The sequence below is a fragment of the Echeneis naucrates genome, chromosome 13 (genome assembly GCF_900963305.1).
Source record: "Echeneis naucrates chromosome 13, fEcheNa1.1, whole genome shotgun sequence".
NCBI classification, from domain to species: Eukaryota; Metazoa; Chordata; class Actinopteri; order Carangiformes; family Echeneidae; genus Echeneis; species Echeneis naucrates.
This window is the reverse complement of record NC_042523.1, coordinates 4906774-4920580: the sequence shown is the minus strand read 5'-3', so window position 1 is coordinate 4920580 and position 13807 is coordinate 4906774. Positions and strand designations below refer to the sequence as shown.

General features: G+C 45.2%; 4 non-coding genes across 4 annotated transcripts; all 4 read left to right on the top strand.

Moving 5' to 3' along the window:
• The first annotated feature begins 649 nt into the window (after positions 1–649).
• LOC115053643 (U1 spliceosomal RNA) lies at positions 650–813 on the top strand. Its single transcript, XR_003841473.1, has one exon. It is a non-coding gene; the product is annotated as a U1 spliceosomal RNA (small nuclear RNA).
• A 3233-nt stretch (positions 814–4046) lies between these two features.
• Positions 4047–4210, top strand: LOC115053642 (U1 spliceosomal RNA). The gene has a single exon (XR_003841472.1). It is a non-coding gene; the product is annotated as a U1 spliceosomal RNA (small nuclear RNA).
• A 3230-nt stretch (positions 4211–7440) lies between these two features.
• Positions 7441–7604, top strand: LOC115053641 (U1 spliceosomal RNA). The gene has a single exon (XR_003841471.1). It is a non-coding gene; the product is annotated as a U1 spliceosomal RNA (small nuclear RNA).
• Positions 7605–10835: 3231 nt separating this feature from the next.
• Positions 10836–10999, top strand: LOC115053640 (U1 spliceosomal RNA). The gene has a single exon (XR_003841470.1). It is a non-coding gene; the product is annotated as a U1 spliceosomal RNA (small nuclear RNA).
• Positions 11000–13807: the final 2808 nt, after the last annotated feature.

The following is a 13807-nucleotide window of genomic DNA, read 5'->3' as shown; positions in this document are numbered from 1 at the left end:
CTGTCTTTTTCCTGTGGAACGTAAACAATATCAAATCATTACCATCGTGATCATCTTACAACAAAGAGGAAGTGTAAAACAAAAAGTATAGCTTCATACATGTTGGACATAACCCACAACAGGGACACATATGCAGCACGCCCAATGAGATATTATAGCAGAACTACTGATTTTCAACGATGCTCTTATATTTGTCCTTCATTTGCCCCGCTGCCGTTGGAACAGAAATAAGTTTCAAATTGCCGTACATGCGATTCAAAAGTAGATAAAAAAAAGAAACTTAATTACATGGTACACAGTAAATCTGCTAGTGGAGATGTAATATTATAATCCCGGTCATTTAGGCATTGACAGTCAGCAATTGTTTTGCCAGCATTCCTTGGGGCTTCTTGCCGCTGCAACTGTATTGCTTCTCGCTTAAATTGTTGATTTATACTCCTGGTATTTGTATCATATGGGCGATCAATGTATGATGTTTAAAATGAAAAGGAAAAGACATCCAATTTGTCAACCTGCATTGTCTGTACAGATTGCCCACGCATTCACAGCCCCGGAGGACTCTGGCTTCTCTCATGTTTAAGGTCAGCAGCACCGTGAGTGCAGAAGGTGTGTCGGGGAAAGAGGGCCCGGTCAGTGTGATGAACAAGTCATACTTACCTGGCAGGGGAGATACCGTGATCAAGAAGGTGGTTCACCCAGGGCGAGGCTCAACCATTGCACTCCGGTTGTGCTGACCACTGCGAATTCCCCAAATGTGGGAATCTCGACTGCATCATTTCTGGTAGTGGGGGACTGCGTTCGCGCTCTCCCCTGACACAATGTGAACGACAAATGTGATCCGAACCCAGCAGCGAATCATTTCTCATTACATGTGCTGCTTTATTACGCACATTAGCACTGAGGTTAGCGTGCACCCATGTTGGCGGATGGAGCAAATTTATTGCTGCCGATCCCCAAGGCCCTCGAGCCGGCGGAGGAGGACGGGGTGCCCCCGGCGGACTACCACCCATCCACATCTCGGTAGCCGCGCTCCCCAGCTACAAAGAGATACACAGCTGAAGCTCCAACTTTCACCATCTGCGCCGAGAGATGTGTGGCTTTCTCAATGACGCAGCCGTATGCCCTTATAGGGATGTGTAGGAAGTTGAAAACGCCACAGATTTATTCTTTTTTAATGTAAACAGGATCCCGCTATTTTACTTTATTAATTGAATTATTGTAAGATTTATTCTAAGTAACATTTGACACAGACATTCAGATCCATTGATCCTGACATCCTCGGGATGTCACGTGACTTAGTTTGTTTACGCCGCCATTTTGGCAGTAAATGGAACAGAAAATAGCTCATGCCGGCGCCGCAGATTTTAAGTATTCTGAATTCACTTCTCACTTTAACTCGGATGAAATTGGCCTTAATAATAATAATAATAACAATCAAAAAACCCCAACACGACATAGATAAAATATTAGCGATGGGCATAATGCCCCCGCGGTGCTATGTACTCATATCTCCGCTGAACAGGACGTCCCTGACCTGCAGTATCCGGACATATAGAACTATTTGATCAACCTTCCCTCCTCCGACACAAGGGACTCCCTAATAGGCTGAACAAAAAGTCCTCTTTTCCCGTACATGTCCACTTTTTACATCCCGCCAGGGGTGTCGGGATTTTTATTCATTGATGATAGCGTCCGCTTTTCCTTCTCTCTCTCTCTCTCTCTCTCTCTGTGTGCTCCTTTCCCTCAGGTTGTCATTGTTTTATTTTAGCGTGTGTGACCTAATCCCGGAGAGGCTGACCTGTGGGCGGATCTCCAAAACTCACAACAAGAAAGCAGCTGAAGCGTTCAAGATGACGACGCACGCGCAAACGCACGTTCACAGGTGAACTGCGGGGGAAACAAATAACAATAAAAATGAAATAATAGCAGTTTACCGACCAGGTCGGGACATATGGGAGGCTGAGTGCACCGTGTGCAAAGCTGGTACATACAGTATGTGTCTGTGTCCAATAAAGGTGACGGATTTGACATTTATTTTAGCTCATTTATATATTTCTAAAAAGAATAATAAAGCATGTTCAGCAAACCCTGAGAAGCACATCTGAATTTCTCAATTTTATAATCTAACAAAATCCATACATATGAACTTGAAATATATGAACATTATAAGGAATCTTTGAGTAAACTGCCAACCTTCTACACATCGCTATAAGGGCATACCCTGCGTCGTTCCATTTGCTGCGTCATTGATGACGTCACAGATCTCGGCTCAGAGGGTGTAAGTTGGAGCTTCAGCTGTGTATCCCTTTGTAGCTGGGGAGCGCAGCTACCGGGATATGGATGGGTGGTAGTCCGCCGGGGGCACCCAGTCCTCCTCCGCCGGCCCGAGGGCCTTGGGGACCGTCGGAGGACGAAGGGGACACCCGCCCAGCCAGCCAGCCAGCCAGATCAACCCATCTTGGGTTGCATGTTGGCGGAGGAGCAACGATTTTGCTCTTCCGTCAACATGGGTGCACACTAGCCTAAGTGCTAGTGCGCTAGTGTGCGCAGTAGATCAGCACATGTAATGAGACATGATTCGCTGCTGGGTTGACGTTCGGATCACATTCGTTGTTCACATTCTATCAGGGGAGAGCGCCAACGCAGTCCCCATCGTGAGACAAATCCAAGTCAAGCTCAAAGAAACTTTCATCTTTCATTTCATCTACATTAGGAAATCAAAGAAAATAGTACAAACTCTATGTTTTATCATTTTATCAGCGTTTGCTGGTGGTGGACTCTCCTCATGCGGCGATCCGCCGGGGGCAACCCATCCACCTCCGACAACACTTAAAGCATACTTAGTCCCAAGTGCAGACCACAAAGTGAGACAGCTGCAGTTTACTCACTCCATCTCTTAATACAGGCAATTGGAAAAACTACACATTATTAACAAGGGGAAAAAGTGTGTATCCTCACCCGCGACCTCCACCTGAGTACACAAGATGTGCAGAAATTTTCCCCCGTCCCCCAAAGTATGATCAGCAGCTACGGGTTTGTATGTAAATGTATGTGATAGGTTGAATTTACTCTCACCTCTCTGGAGGACAGCATTTTTGTGTGTGTGTGTGGGGGGGGGTGGCAACAGGGTAAATGTGAAGATCTCACTATCCGCTGCGGAAATCAAACATACACCTTGCTTACTTTCACAATAAATGGCTAATTGCATTTTGCCAACCCAGTCTTTTAACACTGGCTCACTGAAACATACCGTGTACAAATGCACTGCTTTTGGAGCCGCCACCTCCAGCAGGGTCTGATGGGACTCCTCCCTCCACACCCTCCATCGAGGGGCAACGCTCACTATTTGAAATGATTATCTCCTCTGCAAGAGTGCAATCCTCAGTAGGAGACCCCCTGTCTTTTTCCTGTGGAACGTAAACAATATCAAATCATTACCATCGTGATCATCTTACAACAAAGAGGAAGTGTAAAACAAAAAGTATAGCTTCATACATGTTGGACATAACCCACAACAGGGACACATATGCAGCACGCCCAATGAGATATTATAGCAGAACTACTGATTTTCAACGATGCTCTTATATTTGTCCTTCATTTGCCCCGCTGCCGTTGGAACAGAAATAAGTTTCAAATTGCCGTACATGCGATTCAAAAGTAGATAAAAAAAAAGAAACTTAATTACATGGTACACAGTAAATCTGCTAGTGGAGATGTAATATTATAATCCCGGTCATTTAGGCATTGACAGTCAGCAATTGTTTTGCCAGCATTCCTTGGGGCTTCTTGCCGCTGCAACTGTATTGCTTCTCGCTTAAATTGTTGATTTATACTCCTGGTATTTGTATCATATGGGCAATCAATGTATGATGTTTAAAATGAAAAGGAAAAGACATCCAATTTGTCAACCTGCATTGTCTGTACAGATTGCCCACGCATTCACAGCCCCGGAGGACTCTGGCTTCTCTCATGTTTAAGGTCAGCAGCACCGTGAGTGCAGAAGGTGTGTCGGGGAAAGAGGGCCCGGTCAGTGTGATGAACAAGTCATACTTACCTGGCAGGGGAGATACCGTGATCAAGAAGGTGGTTCACCCAGGGCGAGGCTCAACCATTGCACTCCGGTTGTGCTGACCACTGCGAATTCCCCAAATGTGGGAATCTCGACTGCATCATTTCTGGTAGTGGGGGACTGCGTTCGCGCTCTCCCCTGACACAATGTGAACGACAAATGTGATCCGAACCCAGCAGCGAATCATTTCTCATTACATGTGCTGCTTTATTACGCACATTAGCACTGAGGTTAGCGTGCACCCATGTTGGCGGATGGAGCAAATTTATTGCTGCCGATCCCCAAGGCCCTCGAGCCGGCGGAGGAGGACGGGGTGCCCCCGGCGGACTACCACCCATCCACATCTCGGTAGCCGCGCTCCCCAGCTACAAAGAGATACACAGCTGAAGCTCCAACTTTCACCATCTGCGCCGAGAGATGTGTGGCTTTCTCAATGACGCAGCGTATGCCCTTATAGGGATGTGTAGGAAGTTGAAAACGCCACAGATTTATTCTTTTTTCATGTAAACAGGATCCCGCTATTTTACTTTATTAATTGAATTATTGTAAGATTTATTCTAAGTAACATTTGACACAGACATTCAGATCCATTGATCCTGACATCCTCGGGATGTCACGTGACTTAGTTTGTTTACGCCGCCATTTTGGCAGTAAATGGAACAGAAAATAGCTCATGCCGGCGCCGCAGATTTTAAGTATTCTGAATTCACTTCTCACTTTAACTCGGATGAAATTGGCCTTAATAATAATAATAATAACAATCAAAAAACCCCAACACGACATAGATAAAATATTAGCGATGGGCATAATGCCCCCGCGGTGCTATGTACTCATATCTCCGCTGAACAGGACGTCCCTGACCTGCAGTATCCGGACATATAGAACTATTTGATCAACCTTCCCTCCTCCGACACAAGGGACTCCCTAATAGGCTGAACAAAAAGTCCTCTTTTCCCGTACATGTCCACTTTTTACATCCCGCCAGGGGTGTCGGGATTTTTATTCATTGATGATAGCGTCCGCTTTTCCTTCTCTCTCTCTCTCTCTCTCTCTCTGTGTGCTCCTTTCCCTCAGGTTGTCATTGTTTTATTTTAGCGTGTGTGACCTAATCCCGGAGAGGCTGACCTGTGGGCGGATCTCCAAAACTCACAACAAGAAAGCAGCTGAAGCGTTCAAGATGACGACGCACGCGCAAACGCACGTTCACAGGTGAACTGCGGGGGAAACAAATAACAATAAAAATGAAATAATAGCAGTTTACCGACCAGGTCGGGACATATGGGAGGCTGAGTGCACCGTGTGCAAAGCTGGTACATACAGTATGTGTCTGTGTCCAATAAAGGTGACGGATTTGACATTTATTTTAGCTCATTTATATATTTCTAAAAAGAATAATAAAGCATGTTCAGCAAACCCTGAGAAGCACATCTGAATTTCTCAATTTTATAATCTAACAAAATCCATACATATGAACTTGAAATATATGAACATTATAAGGAATCTTTGAGTAAACTGCCAACCTTCTACACATCGCTATAAGGGCATACCCTGCGTCGTTCCATTTGCTGCGTCATTGATGACGTCACAGATCTCGGCTCAGAGGGTGTAAGTTGGAGCTTCAGCTGTGTATCCCTTTGTAGCTGGGGAGCGCAGCTACCGGGATATGGATGGGTGGTAGTCCGCCGGGGGCACCCAGTCCTCCTCCGCCGGCCCGAGGGCCTTGGGGACCGTCGGAGGACGAAGGGGACACCCGCCCAGCCAGCCAGCCAGCCAGATCAACCCATCTTGGGTTGCATGTTGGCGGAGGAGCAACGATTTTGCTCTTCCGTCAACATGGGTGCACACTAGCCTAAGTGCTAGTGCGCTAGTGTGCGCAGTAGATCAGCACATGTAATGAGACATGATTCGCTGCTGGGTTGACGTTCGGATCACATTCGTTGTTCACATTCTATCAGGGGAGAGCGCCAACGCAGTCCCCATCGTGAGACAAATCCAAGTCAAGCTCAAAGAAACTTTCATCTTTCATTTCATCTACATTAGGAAATCAAAGAAAATAGTACAAACTCTATGTTTTATCATTTTATCAGCGTTTGCTGGTGGTGGACTCTCCTCATGCGGCGATCCGCCGGGGGCAACCCATCCACCTCCGACAACACTTAAAGCATACTTAGTCCCAAGTGCAGACCACAAAGTGAGACAGCTGCAGTTTACTCACTCCATCTCTTAATACAGGCAATTGGAAAAACTACACATTATTAACAAGGGGAAAAAGTGTGTATCCTCACCCGCGACCTCCACCTGAGTACACAAGATGTGCAGAAATTTTCCCCCGTCCCCCAAAGTATGATCAGCAGCTACGGGTTTGTATGTAAATGTATGTGATAGGTTGAATTTACTCTCACCTCTCTGGAGGACAGCATTTTTGTGTGTGTGTGTGGGGGGGGTGGCAACAGGGTAAATGTGAAGATCTCACTATCCGCTGCGGAAATCAAACATACACCTTGCTTACTTTCACAATAAATGGCTAATTGCATTTTGCCAACCCAGTCTTTTAACACTGGCTCACTGAAACATACCGTGTACAAATGCACTGCTTTTGGAGCCGCCACCTCCAGCAGGGTCTGATGGGACTCCTCCCTCCACACCCTCCATCGAGGGGCAACGCTCACTATTTGAAATGATTATCTCCTCTGCAAGAGTGCAATCCTCAGTAGGAGACCCCCTGTCTTTTTCCTGTGGAACGTAAACAATATCAAATCATTACCATCGTGATCATCTGACAACAAAGAGGAAGTGTAAAACAAAAAGTATAGCTTCATACATGTTGGACATAACCCACAACAGGGACACATATGCAGCACGCCCAATGAGATATTATAGCAGAACTACTGATTTTCAACGATGCTCTTATATTTGTCCTTCATTTGCCCCGCTGCCGTTGGAACAGAAATAAGTTTCAAATTGCCGTACATGCGATTCAAAAGTAGATAAAAAAAAGAAACTTAATTACATGGTACACAGTAAATCTGCTAGTGGAGATGTAATATTATAATCCCGGTCATTTAGGCATTGACAGTCAGCAATTGTTTTGCCAGCATTCCTTGGGGCTTCTTGCCGCTGCAACTGTATTGCTTCTCGCTTAAATTGTTGATTTATACTCCTGGTATTTGTATCATATGGGCGATCAATGTATGATGTTTAAAATGAAAAGGAAAAGACATCCAATTTGTCAACCTGCATTGTCTGTACAGATTGCCCACGCATTCACAGCCCCGGAGGACTCTGGCTTCTCTCATGTTTAAGGTCAGCAGCACCGTGAGTGCAGAAGGTGTGTCGGGGAAAGAGGGCCCGGTCAGTGTGATGAACAAGTCATACTTACCTGGCAGGGGAGATACCGTGATCAAGAAGGTGGTTCACCCAGGGCGAGGCTCAACCATTGCACTCCGGTTGTGCTGACCACTGCGAATTCCCCAAATGTGGGAATCTCGACTGCATCATTTCTGGTAGTGGGGGACTGCGTTCGCGCTCTCCCCTGACACAATGTGAACGACAAATGTGATCCGAACCCAGCAGCGAATCATTTCTCATTACATGTGCTGCTTTATTACGCACATTAGCACTGAGGTCAGCGTGCACCCATGTTGGCGGATGGAGCAAATTTATTGCTGCCGATCCCCAAGGCCCTCGAGCCGGCGGAGGAGGACGGGGTGCCCCCGGCGGACTACCACCCATCCACATCTCGGTAGCCGCGCTCCCCAGCTACAAAGAGATACACAGCTGAAGCTCCAACTTTCACCATCTGCGCCGAGAGATGTGTGGCTTTCTCAATGACGCACCGTATGCCCTTATAGGGATGTGTAGGAAGTTGAAAACGCCACAGATTTATTCTTTTTTCATGTAAACAGGATCCCGCTATTTTACTTTATTAATTGAATTATTGTAAGATTTATTCTAAGTAACATTTGACACAGACATTCAGATCCATTGATCCTGACATCCTCGGGATGTCACGTGACTTAGTTTGTTTACGCCGCCATTTTGGCAGTAAATGGAACAGAAAATAGCTCATGCCGGCGCCGCAGATTTTAAGTATTCTGAATTCACTTCTCACTTTAACTCGGATGAAATTGGCCTTAATAATAATAATAATAACAATCAAAAAACCCCAACACGACATAGATAAAATATTAGCGATGGGCATAATGCCCCCGCGGTGCTATGTACTCATATCTCCGCTGAACAGGACGTCCCTGACCTGCAGTATCCGGACATATAGAACTATTTGATCAACCTTCCCTCCTCCGACACAAGGGACTCCCTAATAGGCTGAACAAAAAGTCCTCTTTTCCCGTACATGTCCACTTTTTACATCCCGCCAGGGGTGTCGGGATTTTTATTCATTGATGATAGCGTCCGCTTTTCCTTCTCTCTCTCTCTCTCTCTCTCTCTGTGTGCTCCTTTCCCTCAGGTTGTCATTGTTTTATTTTAGCGTGTGTGACCTAATCCCGGAGAGGCTGACCTGTGGGCGGATCTCCAAAACTCACAACAAGAAAGCAGCTGAAGCGTTCAAGATGACGACGCACGCGCAAACGCACGTTCACAGGTGAACTGCGGGGGAAACAAATAACAATAAAAATGAAATAATAGCAGTTTACCGACCAGGTCGGGACATATGGGAGGCTGAGTGCACCGTGTGCAAAGCTGGTACATACAGTATGTGTCTGTGTCCAATAAAGGTGACGGATTTGACATTTATTTTAGCTCATTTATATATTTCTAAAAAGAATAATAAAGCATGTTCAGCAAACCCTGAGAAGCACATCTGAATTTCTCAATTTTATAATCTAACAAAATCCATACATATGAACTTGAAATATATGAACATTATAAGGAATCTTTGAGTAAACTGCCAACCTTCTACACATCGCTATAAGGGCATACCCAGCGTCGTTCCATTTGCTGCGTCATTGATGACGTCACAGATCTCGGCTCAGAGGGTGTAAGTTGGAGCTTCAGCTGTGTATCCCTTTGTAGCTGGGGAGCGCAGCTACCGGGATATGGATGGGTGGTAGTCCGCCGGGGGCACCCAGTCCTCCTCCGCCGGCCCGAGGGCCTTGGGGACCGTCGGAGGACGAAGGGGACACCCGCCCAGCCAGCCAGCCAGCCAGATCAACCCATCTTGGGTTGCATGTTGGCGGAGGAGCAACGATTTTGCTCTTCCGTCAACATGGGTGCACACTAGCCTAAGTGCTAGTGCGCTAGTGTGCGCAGTAGATCAGCACATGTAATGAGACATGATTCGCTGCTGGGTTGACGTTCGGATCACATTCGTTGTTCACATTCTATCAGGGGAGAGCGCCAACGCAGTCCCCATCGTGAGACAAATCCAAGTCAAGCTCAAAGAAACTTTCATCTTTCATTTCATCTACATTAGGAAATCAAAGAAAATAGTACAAACTCTATGTTTTATCATTTTATCAGCGTTTGCTGGTGGTGGACTCTCCTCATGCGGCGATCCGCCGGGGGCAACCCATCCACCTCCGACAACACTTAAAGCATACTTAGTCCCAAGTGCAGACCACAAAGTGAGACAGCTGCAGTTTACTCACTCCATCTCTTAATACAGGCAATTGGAAAAACTACACATTATTAACAAGGGGAAAAAGTGTGTATCCTCACCCGCGACCTCCACCTGAGTACACAAGATGTGCAGAAATTTTCCCCCGTCCCCCAAAGTATGATCAGCAGCTACGGGTTTGTATGTAAATGTATGTGATAGGTTGAATTTACTCTCACCTCTCTGGAGGACAGCATTTTTGTGTGTGTGTGGGGGGGGGGTGGCAACAGGGTAAATGTGAAGATCTCACTATCCGCTGCGGAAATCAAACATACACCTTGCTTACTTTCACAATAAATGGCTAATTGCATTTTGCCAACCCAGTCTTTTAACACTGGCTCACTGAAACATACCGTGTACAAATGCACTGCTTTTGGAGCCGCCACCTCCAGCAGGGTCTGATGGGACTCCTCCCTCCACACCCTCCATCGAGGGGCAACGCTCACTATTTGAAATGATTATCTCCTCTGCAAGAGTGCAATCCTCAGTAGGAGACCCCCTGTCTTTTTCCTGTGGAACGTAAACAATATCAAATCATTACCATCGTGATCATCTTACAACAAAGAGGAAGTGTAAAACAAAAAGTATAGCTTCATACATGTTGGACATAACCCACAACAGGGACACATATGCAGCACGCCCAATGAGATATTATAGCAGAACTACTGATTTTCAACGATGCTCTTATATTTGTCCTTCATTTGCCCCGCTGCCGTTGGAACAGAAATAAGTTTCAAATTGCCGTACATGCGATTCAAAAGTAGATAAAAAAAAAGAAACTTAATTACATGGTACACAGTAAATCTGCTAGTGGAGATGTAATATTATAATCCCGGTCATTTAGGCATTGACAGTCAGCAATTGTTTTGCCAGCATTCCTTGGGGCTTCTTGCCGCTGCAACTGTATTGCTTCTCGCTTAAATTGTTGATTTATACTCCTGGTATTTGTATCATATGGGCAATCAATGTATGATGTTTAAAATGAAAAGGAAAAGACATCCAATTTGTCAACCTGCATTGTCTGTACAGATTGCCCACGCATTCACAGCCCCGGAGGACTCTGGCTTCTCTCATGTTTAAGGTCAGCAGCACCGTGAGTGCAGAAGGTGTGTCGGGGAAAGAGGGCCCGGTCAGTGTGATGAACAAGTCATACTTACCTGGCAGGGGAGATACCGTGATCAAGAAGGTGGTTCACCCAGGGCGAGGCTCAACCATTGCACTCCGGTTGTGCTGACCACTGCGAATTCCCCAAATGTGGGAATCTCGACTGCATCATTTCTGGTAGTGGGGGACTGCGTTCGCGCTCTCCCCTGACACAATGTGAACGACAAATGTGATCCGAACCCAGCAGCGAATCATTTCTCATTACATGTGCTGCTTTATTACGCACATTAGCACTGAGGTTAGCGTGCACCCATGTTGGCGGATGGAGCAAATTTATTGCTGCCGATCCCCAAGGCCCTCGAGCCGGCGGAGGAGGACGGGGTGCCCCCGGCGGACTACCACCCATCCACATCTCGGTAGCCGCGCTCCCCAGCTACAAAGAGATACACAGCTGAAGCTCCAACTTTCACCATCTGCGCCGAGAGATGTGTGGCTTTCTCAATGACGCAGCGTATGCCCTTATAGGGATGTGTAGGAAGTTGAAAACGCCACAGATTTATTCTTTTTTCATGTAAACAGGATCCCGCTATTTTACTTTATTAATTGAATTATTGTAAGATTTATTCTAAGTAACATTTGACACAGACATTCAGATCCATTGATCCTGACATCCTCGGGATGTCACGTGACTTAGTTTGTTTACGCCGCCATTTTGGCAGTAAATGGAACAGAAAATAGCTCATGCCGGCGCCGCAGATTTTAAGTATTCTGAATTCACTTCTCACTTTAACTCGGATGAAATTGGCCTTAATAATAATAATAATAACAATCAAAAAACCCCAACACGACATAGATAAAATATTAGCGATGGGCATAATGCCCCCGCGGTGCTATGTACTCATATCTCCGCTGAACAGGACGTCCCTGACCTGCAGTATCCGGACATATAGAACTATTTGATCAACCTTCCCTCCTCCGACACAAGGGACTCCCTAATAGGCTGAACAAAAAGTCCTCTTTTCCCGTACATGTCCACTTTTTACATCCCGCCAGGGGTGTCGGGATTTTTATTCATTGATGATAGCGTCCGCTTTTCCTTCTCTCTCTCTCTCTCTCTGTGTGCTCCTTTTCCTCAGGTTGTCATTGTTTTATTTTAGCGTGTGTGACCTAATCCCGGAGAGGCTGACCTGTGGGCGGATCTCCAAAACTCACAACAAGAAAGCAGCTGAAGCGTTCAAGATGACGACGCACGCGCAAACGCACGTTCATAGGTGAACTGCGGGAGAAACAAATAACAATAAAAATGAAATAATAGCAGTTTACCGACCAGGTCGGGACATATGGGAGGCTGAGTGCACCGTGTGCAAAGCTGGTACATACAGTATGTGTCTGTGTCCAATAAAGGTGACGAATTTGACATTTATTTTAGCTCATTTATATATTTCTAAAAAGAATAATAAAGCATGTTCAGCAAACCCTGAGAAGCACATCTGAATTTCTCAATTTTATAATCTAACAAAATCCATACATATGAACTTGAAATATATGAACATTATAAGGAATCTTTGAGTAAACTGCCAACCTTCTACACATCGCTATAAGGGCATACCCTGCGTCGTTCCATTTGCTGCGTCATTGATGACGTCACAGATCTCGGCTCAGAGGGTGTAAGTTGGAGCTTCAGCTTTGTATCCCTTTGTAGCTGGGGAGCGCAGCTCGGGCCTCGGGCCCTCGGGCCGGCGGAGGAGGACTGGGTGCCCCCAGCGGACTACCACCCATCCATATCCCGGTCGCTGCGCTCCCCAGCTACAAAGAGATACACAGCTGAAGCTCCAACTTACACTAAACCTACACAAAATACCCTCACAATTTTGTCAAGGTAGGCCACATCATTTTCTCTGTCTATGTCAGTGAAAACTATGACTACAGTGTGTACCGTGTGTACTCTGTGTAACTGTTGACGAAGACCTCCATTTACTTTTTCAATGTGTATCCTCAGAGAAGCTAATGATCTGGTCTTCCCCAGGTCAAATGGGTTTAATTGTTTCTTTCCTTGAGCAGATGCTGGAATCTTTAATTCATCTTAAATATGTACTTTATAGATGGGTAGCCGGTGCCGGGAATAGCAGTGAACAGTGAACTTTTAAAGTCCCTTTGGAGACAATCACTTACCAATTCATTTCATTTAAAATGTGATCTGGAATGAAATCAATTAATTTCTATGATACTTCCTTACAGGAAGAGGAAACCTATCCTTTTGATGAGCCCTTGCTCAAAACAGTCACAAGATGTGAATACATTTATTTCATTTGTGTTATGTTGGCATTATTTTTCAGTGACTATGTCCACAACTTCCACATATCACTTGACGTTTTTTAGGACACATCCAGCAGTAGCACAATTGTTGTTCATGAGTCACACAGTGAGTTGTGCACAGTGTTAAGCTCACGATTAAATTTGATTTCTGTTAGCCGATTTAGGTATAGCTGTGTCTAACACTAGATGTCACTGCAGTCCATGTAGTCAGTAGGTTTCATGACAGTTTTTTGTCCTCGTCTTCACTTCTTTGTCTGACTATCTGAAAAATCCTCCCTAAAACATTGAATTTTGTCGAGCTCGGGAAGGTGTGTTGATACTGAAGTGGAAAAATATGGGCTAAAACAAACCCGTGTAACAATTTAAAATATGATGTAAAATCTAATCATGATAATGAATCCTAATTATTCTTATTTTGTTTCAGTTAGAACAAACATTCAATGAATTTGAATATTTCTTCAGGCTACTTGTTCTCGATCCAGATGCTTCCTGAATTCTGTCATTCAAACTGTTTCACTCCTTGATCGAGCTGGCTTTCTAAACAATTAATAAGCCCTGCGTGAAAAAGTACCGACTTTGAGAGTAATCACTGTTTCATCTGTGCATAGATTAAAAACATAGTGAACTCACTGTGCTCCCAAGTGTAATAATGTTTTTAAATTTCCTTTAGTCTAATATGATGTTACTCATGCCCCACAGCA